This window comes from Cygnus atratus, chromosome 1 (genome assembly GCF_013377495.2).
Source record: "Cygnus atratus isolate AKBS03 ecotype Queensland, Australia chromosome 1, CAtr_DNAZoo_HiC_assembly, whole genome shotgun sequence".
Taxonomy (NCBI): Eukaryota; Metazoa; Chordata; class Aves; order Anseriformes; family Anatidae; genus Cygnus; species Cygnus atratus.
Window position 1 is genome coordinate 144,796,967 of NC_066362.1, and position 12,133 is coordinate 144,809,099.

General features: G+C 40.1%; 1 protein-coding gene across 1 annotated transcript in view; it reads right to left on the reverse strand.

Annotated features, from left to right (window-relative positions):
• Positions 1-12,133, reverse strand: part of TMEM255B (transmembrane protein 255B) — a 71,503-nt gene that overhangs the window by 19,117 nt on the left and 40,253 nt on the right. The gene's annotated exons all lie outside the window — the stretch shown is intronic.

Here is a 12,133-nt window from a genome sequence, read left to right on the forward strand (position 1 = left end):
CCAAGAGAGAAGATGGAAATCCACTATCTGCTGTTTCCTCTTTCTACACTGATTTTCAAGCAAAGGAATACTTCAGTTTTTAGCAGAAATCTGTGTTGATTAACTTTCGCTGCATCAGCATGGGCTTTAAAAATTTTTGACCCATCCAGGACTAACCCAGGAACTGCAGAAAGAGCTGCACTACTTAAGATCACTTCTCAGTATTCAATCTTTGTTAGATAATGAAGTGTGAACTGCACAAATCTGCTGACCCAAAATACATAATCAGTAAAAAACCAGAGCTAGGCAGGAATGCAGGCAGTTCAATGAATAAAGGTCATCCATCAACTTGTTTGCCTTTCTGATTACTCTGGCAAACCTAAGAAAGTTTGGACACCAACTATGAAGGGTTAGGGAAAGGTTAGCTTCCTGCATCCAAAATATTTATTCGCATCACAAAAGTGTAAGAAAAAAATGCATTAGTAACTCTTTTTTCTCTAGAGAAAAAGTAAGTATCACACAAACAGCATGTCATGTCTTGAACTAGGACAACATTTTTCTACAGGCCTGGGAAAGCATTAGGCTTTAGCCATGACTTCTAGGGACAGATCTGGTTGGGAGGTCTAAAAAGATGCAGTTTCTCAGTCAGCACAGCAAGCATGGGATCAGCCAAAGGCTGTGCTGTCTTTTTTTTTTTTTTCAGAGTATCATCCATCCTCCAGCACTGATTCACCTATTGCATGGGGATGAAACAGGGATGAAATGAGAGAAGAGTGAGCAGTAGAAATGTCTTTTTCTACTGTAAGAAGCAAATTCATGAAAAACTGCTGTCCGTCATATTCACAACAACAACAAGCTTCAGTTTTATCCTGGAAAATCCTAGAAGGGGGAAATGGTCAAGGGCATGGGGGCCCAGGTGGTCCTGCTGATGAGGAGAATGGCTTGAGGAGAACTGGATGGATCTAGTGCGTCAACAACTGCTTGTGCATCTGGAGTTGGCAACAGGAATTTCACTTTTATGGCCATGGAACCATCTTCAACAACCAAGGGTTGCTTGGAAGAATCAGGATCTATGTGACTGACCAGGGCAACAACATTTTTACCTGCAGTCTAGTCAGCTGGTGAGGAGAGCTTTAAACTGAGAACAAAAGGGGAGGGAGATGAGAACCAGCAGTCGAGGAAGCAGTTTTCACACAGCTTTCCCACACCTCACACTTCCTTCCTCTTAAAAAAGAAATTGGTCCTTTTATTGGTTTGGTCTTTGAGGGAGAAGGCAAACGCAGATTTTATCTGGGTGTGCTTGTGGCTGGAAGCAGCACCGTCTCCAGGAGAGAGAGGTGATTGATTAAGTCATACCAGGTATTATTGCCTCATAGTGCTGTGCAGCAAAGGGATCAGAGCTGTTGACATGGCAGTAACCACTGTGAATGCAGTTAATACATCTGTATGCAGACATAGCAGACGTGTACATTCCTTCATCCACCTGAATGTGAAAAGCAAGCCTGCTGTGCTGCTATAGCCAGCTTTCTACATCCATCCTGTTCTTCTAAATGCATCCATATGTGAAGTCAGCCTGGTGATCCCAAATCAAAATAAATGAATGACGAGTGTGTAAAAATAACAAAGGTTAAATAACATTGACTTTATTCAGACACCCGCAGAACTCAACACCTAAAGCATGTAGCTTTTAAACACAGGCGCACTGGGGATACTGAAAGGCTGAATTGTTAAAAGCTTCAATTTGATTTCCATGTCTCAGATGTGCTACAGTTTGTCTGACTACTAAAGCACTTACATGAATAAGACACCACACAGACATTAAACAGTGTTTAAAAATTATCCAACAGCATGTCATGCTGCATTAGCACCCAGTGGATTTTATTGGCCTCTTTAAAAACAGAGCCAAATGAGACATGTTTCAAAGCTATGAAAGTATTCTTGATGGGACTGCTCAAATGGACTGCTCATAAAATACTTTGTACTTTTATATTGCTCACTACAGGCGGTGTATGAAAATAGGATAGCCACCAGTACTTGATTCTACTGCTTAGAGCAACACTGGTAGAGGCAGAGCTACTTTTCTATGCTATACATATATATAAGTGCATATATAGGTATATCTGCTTTTCACAGTGGCTTTAAAGTATACAGCAACAATATTTTCTAATATCCCTACTTATTATTATATATAAATAAATAAATGTAAATTAAACAACATATTCTAAAATATTCTAAACTTAAACTGATGGCAGTTTGACCATACCTGCCTGTTATATATAGATATACACACTCATACATAAATATGGCATTAGCATATAAAAAGACCTGAATATGCAAACACAGAGCAGAAAAGATGACTACCACTCGTATAAACATCAATGAACAAACCCAAGCTTGCAGCTACATTTCTGTACAGATTTCTTCCTCTTTGGCCAGCCTACTGGTGATTGGCTTCTATGTACTCCAGCAGAGTTTTAACTAGCAGATCTTTCCAGCCTGCCCATTTCTAGTTAAAAGGAGTTACTCAAAGAAGCAGAGAAGCGGAATGTGTTATTAATTATGCATTAATAAATTAATATTAGTGGGAAGTATTGCACAGCTCTAGCTCAAAACAGTGTTTAAGGAAGTTCCTGGTAAAATATGGTCATGTAATAGACTGTGCTGGGAAATAATTTTGAACTTGTGGCACTCTGTGAAAACTTGATGCACTGAAATAAAAAGAAGGCTTGCTGCTGAAATCAGCAGAAACAGGATTTGGCTTCAGCGCTGTATTAAAATCAGGCTACTGAAGAACACCCACACGCCTCTGGAATTTGACTGTCATGGCTCCTATGAGGCCTACAGCTGCTATTTTCAGAGTTATCAAAAGAAATCTGGACACCCAGTAATTCCCTTTAATTACAGGCAAATCAGAATTGCTCAGTCTTGAACCCTATGGAGGAAACTGTAGCTCTCCCTGATATTTTTGCATGTTTTTTATTTCCATTCTTGCTTGCATGTACAGTAGAACCTGGGAGTGATAAACAGACAGATAAGAAGGAAGGCTTTAGGCCAAGAAAGAGAAGATTAGGTCCAAATATAGAGGGGTTTGTTTGCGTTGGTTGCCTTCTTTTAAGAGCATACAATAAATTAAAAAAATTCTGATGGTGGGAGCATTGCAATACATTATTTGTGTAAGGAAAGTACTCTATGAACAGCATCTTTGGTGGACTGGATACAACGTCTTTGGGGGAGAGGTTGTGTGGCTTTTAACTGAGGTATGGAAAGTAGATTTTTCTATTCCAGTTTTTGTTTCCTTAGAGAACACACGTATTTTGGATAACATAAGGAAAATTCCACCTCCCTTATGCTTAAAACCGCTTTCTGAAAAGGGAGATATAGGATAAATTGAATCGACTGAAATTTATGCCACACTTTACATACACAAAATATAATCTTGTTAAGAATTCGCTGAAATAATGACATAGTGAGGTCTGTTTTTTTCCAATTACGGTATTTATTTAGTCTTAGCTTCCATGACTACATTGATAGGAAAGTAGATTAATCATTGCCAGGGGCTGTTCCCAGGCCTGAAACTTGATCATGTAGCCCAAAAACTTGCTAGAATTGGGCCTGTGATAGCTTTGGCCTAGGCAAGCTATCACTCTTCCAAAACAATCTTCTGGGCCTGGTTTGGTGGGCCAAGAACCATTCCCAATAAGCAATTTGGACATTCCCATGCTGTTTGTGACTCTAAGAGACTTTAACAGTAAGGACATGGGCTTTACCACACCAGTTGGCTTGGGGACCACAAAATGCTCCCAGGCACATTTGAAAGACTAATATAAAGAAAACTGATGAGTCCAAAATCAGACTGAGGCTTTTAGTGGTTCATTAACTTGAAGTTTCTTATTTTCTATTTGTTCCTAATACATTTTTTGCAGGTCCTTTTCATCTACAGCATGGCTAGCAGCGAACAGGAGAGGGAGCTGCCAAGATTTTTCAAGTTTTATCCTAAAAGCAAACCAAAATGCAGTTCTTCAGTGCCAGCTCAGCCCTGTGCCAGCAGCTGGGTGTTCTGGAGATTATTACTCCCTTCAGGATCAGGCTCTCTGCGAGCTTTATGGAAGCAGACATGCAAATATGAACAAACAGATGTTACTAGCAACCAGCCCTTATGCTTTTCTGGAGAGCAAGATGCAGCATAAGTATCTATCCACCTCACAGTGGCTGTCTGTACAATTATTTCTCAGTCTTTCAACAACATTCCCAACGAGATGGGTGTCTTTTGAGAAGGACCATGGCTAGGAGATACCAAGGATTCCCATGAATGATCAGTATAAGTACCTTCATGCTTTCATTCATGAACAAAAGAGGTTTTTTTGCATATTTTTTAAACATTATGAATAGCTTTCACACAGGTTGTGACAAGGTGGACATTAAGGAACATCTGAGTATAAGGCACAGGTCAGTATCCTCAATACGACAGCAAGAGGGTATCATCCACAAAAAAACAAAACATCATATATGTGCTCCTGAGCCTTGCAACTCCCACACGACACACACAATTATACCTCCTGAAATAAGAAGCAAGTTTTTTTTTCACTGTTGTTTTCAGCTTTTACTCATTGGCAGCTAAGTATGCAATTCATTTTTCAGTTTGCAGTTTCTGAAGCAGAAGAGGCTTTCAGAAAACCATTTATCTTGCATAATTTCACAATTTTAAGAAAAGGGCAGAAATAATAACCCTCTCCCCACCAGAATCTCCAATTCCAAATATTGAATCCACATCAGCTGGTGGAAAACTAATTACAATAACCATTTTAAACCGGTTAGCTTCTTATAGACCTGTATCCTCTCTTCTGCCTGGTAAAGTATCTCTAACCTCCTGGAAGACCAACAAAATGTCTTACCCATAATTCACAAGAAGTTAAACTTCTGTACACGTAGTTTACAGATAATTATTAAAAGAGTACTCCTCACATGCTGCACTGAAATCTATTTGTGTAAGTAACAGCATTACTTTCATAACCTTTTCACTTCAGAGAGCAGTTGGGAAAAGAAGGGAGCCCAACTGCAGAAGCCACTGTGCAGGATGGAAAATGTGCCCCCTTGGAAGGGCTGCCCATCATCACCACGGGGCTTTGTGGGCCTCTCTTCTCACCCTTCAGTGTCGGGGAATGCTCTTATAGGAGTGCCAGGCTGTGGCTTCAGGTCTTTGCTGCAATGGGATAAAAAAACATGCTCCTCAGTGCTGGGGATGCTAAGGGGGCTGGTACTTGAATCAGCCACAGCCTCTCCATCTCTCTCGCATTCACTAAAAAAATCAAAACCCTTAATAAATTGGCTGTAAGCAGATGGCTGACAGCAATTTGGAATGCCATGACTGTACAACCCCCCAGGTTTTTAAAAACTAGAACCCTGAAAGGAAATCCACATGCTATAAAACAAAGCTTTGAACACTATGGAGAGATGTCTAAAAGACAGCAACTGTTAAAAACAAACAAACAACAACAACAAAAAAAAAACGCTTGTTTGTTTGTTTTTGGTTTGGGTTTTGGGGAAGTACAACCAGTTATGGGAAAAAATTGAATTCTATATTTCCTACCTTCTTCATATTTTGACTATGCGTTGTGAGTCTCTCCTAGAGTTATTAGCAGTTTTTGTTTTTCACTGCCACCAAGCTCATCATCAGCTTTTGAATCCAAATGTCAGTGTAATTTTACTTCATCAAGTGGGACTCCAAATCTTGCCGTTTCTGCATTTCAGCAGTTTTCCTCCCCTGTGATATCAGTGTTTGCTTCCTACTTTTTCTTCTCTGTTTTGTCCTCTTGGGAGCATCGCCTTAACTAACAACATAGAAAGTCCCAGGCTGTCAAGGAGTATCCAGTGCATACTGGCTGGGATTTGGAAGGGTGAGCACAGAGACAAAGAGCCAACTGTTTCTGGACTTCCACAGACCGACTTCTGTGCACCAGCCTAGCCCTGAGGTTATGCTACTGCCCAAGGGCTGCAATGGATGGGAGCACCAGGAGCACAAGTTTTTCCTTCTGTCTAGACTGCACCACTACTGTAAGAAGACATTTGTGATCTCCTGGTGCAAACAATACATTCCCAGTTTTGTTTAGAGGCTTTGGAGGCAGTCAGGTCAGTATTTGTTTAAATACTTCAGGTGATGTCACGCCACGATGGCAATGCTGTGAGCTTCACTGTAGACTGCACTCACCTCTGCACTGACCTCTGCAGTCACCAGACTGCACTTACTTTGTCTTGTGCTTCTCTGTCTGCCTTGCATGAACTTAACTTAGGAGCAAAACTTCTTCCAGAAATGCTGGGCTCCAGTCTAGGGTCCTTGCCTGTCTCATCTGCTATTCAGAAATAATCCAACTCCAGCGCTGAAAATAGGAAAAGCAGCTGGCGTGGCTTAAACACTTCTTTACTCTCACAAACCAGATTTATTTCATGCTGTGCTTTCCAGGGGCTCTTTTTAGGATTTCTATATAATTTGAAAGACTAGATGCTACAGAATTCTCTTAATGCCAAGGAGCACTAGATATTCGCATGCACCTCTTTCAAACCAGCGAGCATTCAGAATACCTATATACCATCATAGTTGAAAAATACACATACATGGTTGAAAACTCATACGTGGATCCATCTCACTTTGTATTTCCTCAGTGATTTTTGTTCCACTTTAAATGTTTTGTACTGGTAGCCTCAGTTGCACTGTCCTTTATTTGGGAAAGTTTCTGGGCTGGTAGTACTGCTGCAGTTGAATAAATAGTCTTCAGATGCTGGAGCTGATCCACTGCTACATGATGTGCACAGACAGGTCTGTTCCATATGGATACAGTTCTGTTAGAAGGGGTTAAATCCTCTCCAAATAGGTTTTTGTTTTTGTTGTTTCAATGACTTTTGCCTATACTCTGCCTCGCATGAATGCAGGAGGAAAGGCCCATTGGTCTTCACAAGCATTCACAAGACAAGTAAAAGAAGCAAGAGCTGACATCCCTGCACATCACCTCAGAGGTTCAGCAGCTCGGGTGCTGATGCACGTCTGTGGCAGCAGGCAGAAAAGAGGTGTGTGCAGAGCTGCTGAGTGATGCCTTGCCTATTCACCTGAGCTCTGCTGTGTTGCAAACCCGTATGTCATCACAGGTGGTTCCTCTGGCTGTGCTGGAGAGCTGGGGCCACACAAGACTCCAAGGAGGAAGACAACTCCTACATTAATACATCAGATCTGTGATAAATCCAAGCCTGACACTAGAATACGGCTGCTTTTCTTTAGTCATGTTTTACTATCTAGTGTGTCTCAGGATGAGGCTGTAGACCTTCCAATGATACCTGCAAGAGCTACTTTGCACAGTTAAAAACTTAGATTTACCAATGGCTTTCACACAAGTTTCTAATGATGCAATTAGCTGATATTATTCAAAGCTGTAATTTTAGTTATTGCTTGATGCGGTTAGATATTTAATTACTTGTTATAGCTGATTACTTACATTGATTACATTACCTCAATTATAGGGTTTGTAATGTTAACTGATTGTTCTGTCTTGATTAAAATGATGTTGTGTCATATAAGTAATTAACTTTTCCACAAGAATGCAATGGCTGTTTATTCTGCTTCTGGTAACGTAACTCAGATATACGAAATACAACTCATCTCCTCCACTTTGCTTTAAAGCTTTTAGAATATATAACAAATATATGAATCTTTAGGTATACTACTGCAGGAAATGGCATTTTGCAAGACACTAACCTTTGCACAAATACTGACTATTTTGCCTACTGAAATGTAGGTTTTTTTTACATTTATAATGCTCTTTTGGATTTATTTTACTTTAAAGAGAAGGAAAAGAAGCTGCATTAAATGCCCTAGTTAGGCAGTGTATATATTGAATATATACATATTCCAAGAAAATGTTTGAGGCTTTATCAACGTTGCATAGGAACACTGTTGCTTTCAATTTTCAGGGCATGGCACACTACTGATAGGGACCTCTAAATAACCCCATTATAATCTAAGCAATGTAATAACAAATTTGAGTCTGATTTTTTTTCTCTGCTAGGTACTGAGCAGAAAACACAAGTATAGTAGGTGTTTATGCCCAGCAATTTGCCATCAAAGCTCCCTCTCATCTCTGTAAAAGGAAGTCCCCCTGCTGGCACTCATCACAGCACACAAGGGGCCAGACTGAAAGGGTCCATCCAAATGGATGGGACTGCAGGACCAGGCCCCAAAATATAAGAGAGTAAAAAGTCCATGCAAGAAGCCCCAGAAGGAATGGAAAGACAGAAGTTACAAAATCAAGATGGTCTAAACAATTAGTGTGAAATGATTCATGCATACCCTGATTGTTCAGGCACGATGAGCCTATCTCCATGGGCTTGTCATTTTGAAGCTTGCATGCACTTCAGAAGATCTGAGATGTTCAAATATATGGTGCTCGGTGCTCCAGAGGCAAAAAAAAACCTACTGGCTATACTGGTAAATGAGAGCATGGAGAGAACTGCACGGGGGCATACACACAAGGAGATTTGAGGCAGGTTCTGTAAAATTTTTTTAGAACTATGAGAGTTTTAAAGCATCATACACATATAGATAAGCATATTTTTTCAAACTTGAATTTCTCATCAAAGACTAAATAAATGTATTAGAAGTGTGAACTTTCATAACTTGCAACCTTGGTGTGACAGAGCAAAACTACAGAATACCTGGAAACCTAGTTATTGACACTATTTGCAGCTGGACAATCATCCACCCACAGAGAACAATTTCTGCTGCATTATATTATTATTCATACTAATCATGGTTTCTTCTTAAAAATGAAACAAATGAAACCTCTGGCCTTTTGAAACCTTTTGCAAGGGCAAAATGCAGCATACACTTAAATACCCTAAATTTTTACTCCGGTAGAATTTAAGGACTTCTACATGCTTTGCTTTGCTAATTCAGATCAATGTGAATAAACGGCACATTTTACCTTGTTCACTCCACTAGTTCTTGCACAGAGCAACTCAAAGCACTGGTCTTCTTTTGATAAATGACTGGAAAAAAATGACAAGTATGCCAATTTCCAGTCTGAACTCTGCAGGTAGTTACTACCTCTCCCCTCTACGTATCTTTGTAGCAGCTCTACTTTTTTTTTTCTTTTCTCTAGAATAGAAACATCTGCTGATAGTCTAGAGACATTTTTGAGAATAGGAAACAATGAAGGGAATTCTCTTCTGCTGGCAGCCCATAAGAGGGAAGTAGATGATGCTTTTCAGAGCAGACTGCAAGCCCTTTGCCCCAGGCACCACCTTTGGTAGGACTGAATTGTAATTAACCCGCTTTGTATGCTTTGCATAAATTCCAGCATGGCTACTGTTTTATAAGGAAGGTTAAAGATGGAAGTAGACAGTAAATCTCCCTTGATTCAAGCTGTTGATTCTACACTACTAAACAAATTCCACACAGAATTGAATTTTGGATGTCTAGGAGACAAAGAGCACTTTACAGATGCAGAAGAATATGATCTATGGAAACAAGAATACAAGGCTCATTTTAAATGTGGATCAAATCCAGCTCACTTCCCCCTACACTTACGGTATAATTATTTGCGTAAGAATCTCCCTCCATATCTTTAGAGTTGATTTAAAATACAATCAGTGGAGTTCGCATCTAACTACACTGAAATTTTTTTTTTTTTAAATAAAAAAATGATTTAATTTTCAAACCAAAGAAATGAAAAGTGACAGATTTGCTCTTGTCCCAGCTCACTGAAAATTCTGCCCTGTTGTGCACTGACATTGTGCTCACTTTGAGACAGGATCACGTAATTAAATGGAGCTGACACTTAACCATTTGTTTTCACATACTCAAAATGTGTGTGTCATTTCATTAATATTTTCCCAGAGTACAAACTACAGAAAAAGAGCAGTCTTTCTCCCTCACTATTGCAACTGTATAAGATGTTTTTTACTGTACCTTCAAGGAATTTTTACCGTAAAGCTGGTTTACTGCAGCTGGAATGACCAAACTAATGACATTAATGGGGAATCTCAATGTGGGCTGTTAGATCTCAAGAAGGGGAAGCAGTGGAGCAAGGTCTGTGTCCCCTGTGGGCTAGAAGAAGCTGGACTAGTCCTTGTTTTCCTCAATAGTGAAGGCTTTTGTCCTGTACTGTGGTGCAGATGAAGAGCTGGGAGGCCTGAGGCAGCTTGCTCTCTGGTCCTGTCCTGGGGCTGCAGAAAAGAAGGAGACCACACTGTAGATCTATAGAGATGCTGTTAGGAAAGGAACCAGGAATCTCTCTTTTTCCATCCCATTGACAGGAGAATTGCTCTTTGGCATCCAAACACAATGTATGTGCTGGCTAATAGTTCAGACATTTGTATGTGGTTGACACAATGCCAACTGTTCTCCCTCAGGAAAACAAGTCACAGCAGGGAAGAAAATGTGATTCTTAAGAATTTGCAACTCAGCTAAACTTGAAAGGAATTTCACGGAAAAAAGAAAAAAGAGCTGTATAACCAGAGGGCTTTGTCCCTGCCAATATGAGAGGCTCCGCAAACTAGAGGGAGTTCTCCAAAGAAAGGGTTGCAATTATATTTCTTACTGAAAAATATCTGGCAACCAAATTAAAGTACCATACCAGCTCCTCTGTAATATCAATATATTCAGGCTGTATGCATAGTATGCATGGCAAAAAACGGAGGAACATCAGACTGCAGATTCTTGAGAAAAATACCCTGAAGCCTTCCCCTGTCCCTTATACAGTGTAAGCTCTCCGTGTTCTAGCCTAGAAAACATTAGCTGGATGACAGTTTGGCTGACAAGCCCTTGTATGCATCCAATATACTCCTCACTGGGTTGTCTTGTGTGTTATCTGACACCTGAGGAATGGTGATTTTAGTAGAGATATTAGTTCAGTTATGGTCATGTCAAAGATTATGTTTCCTTTGCAGATTTGAAATCCAGAAAACCTGAATCAGAAATTTTGACCAGTGTTTTCAACTGTTTTTAATCTGTGAACCCTGAAATATCTTCCATCAAGGAACAGGTCCTGGCAACAAGAGAGTTTTTACCTGACCATAAAAATACTCCACAGGACCCTTCTTTTAAGACCCTGCTCTAGAATGACCTTCTGAAAGAGTAGTTTTGCCCCAAGATATCTGCATCAAGTTCATAGCTTCTGGATAAATTTTACGAGATCATGTAGAAAGAAACTTGGGATTTAAGGATGTCATTGATGGAGAAATATTCATACTCTTGACAAAGCTGTTTCCATAGTTTACTACCATCAAACCAGTGTCTACTTCATAGTTCCGATCTGTTTAACACTGACTTCAACTCAATGCACTTAACTGTGCTTTTGTGCGAGACTAAAGAGCCCTCTGTTATCAGATAACCTTTGATTATATAGATACCATATAGAGGCCAAGATCAATCTGAACTCCTTCCAAGTTGATAATGCTTTTTGTGACACACAGAGAAACACAAGAGCTGAAGTCAGTAATCTAGCAATACTCCCACAGGCTATACTTATATTGCCAAATAAAATCCAGGGACTGATTTTAAGTCCTGAGTTCAAATAGCCCCATCCACACTGCTCACACCCATGCAGCTTAGCGTTACCTCTCTAGAGCAGATTTGTTTTCAAGAGAGCTTGTGGGGGTGGTCTGAAACAGAACTGCAGTGGCAGCGAGCCATTAGACAGGGTTTTGGTGCTTCGATTTATTCCACAGACATGGCCACTAATACCTTACAAAATACCTGTCTTTATAGGTAACTCAGCTTCCTCTTGCTAGTGGGCATTAGTGTCCACTAACTCATGGGTTATGTTAGATCAGTTAGGTACAACACCTCCCTGGGAGATGACTTTCCATTTAGATTCTTTACCAAATTGATGTTTAATCCTTCCTTAGACCTACTGCTTTCCACTTTTCCCGTGGCTGCATACAAGGGCTAGATGTTCTTTTTCTTTACTTTGATCATTGTGTGTTGACTGAAAATATTTGCTAAGCAAAAAGGCATCCCAAAAGCCCTCCTTTCCCAGGAAAGTTCTTCTGACACACTAACCTACAAGAGCACCAATGTAACTGTGGTTGCTGTGGGGGAGATCTTTACCTGAAAGGAACTGATTTTGCTTGTTGAGTGTTTGCCTGAGCAGATGGCAATGAGAGATTC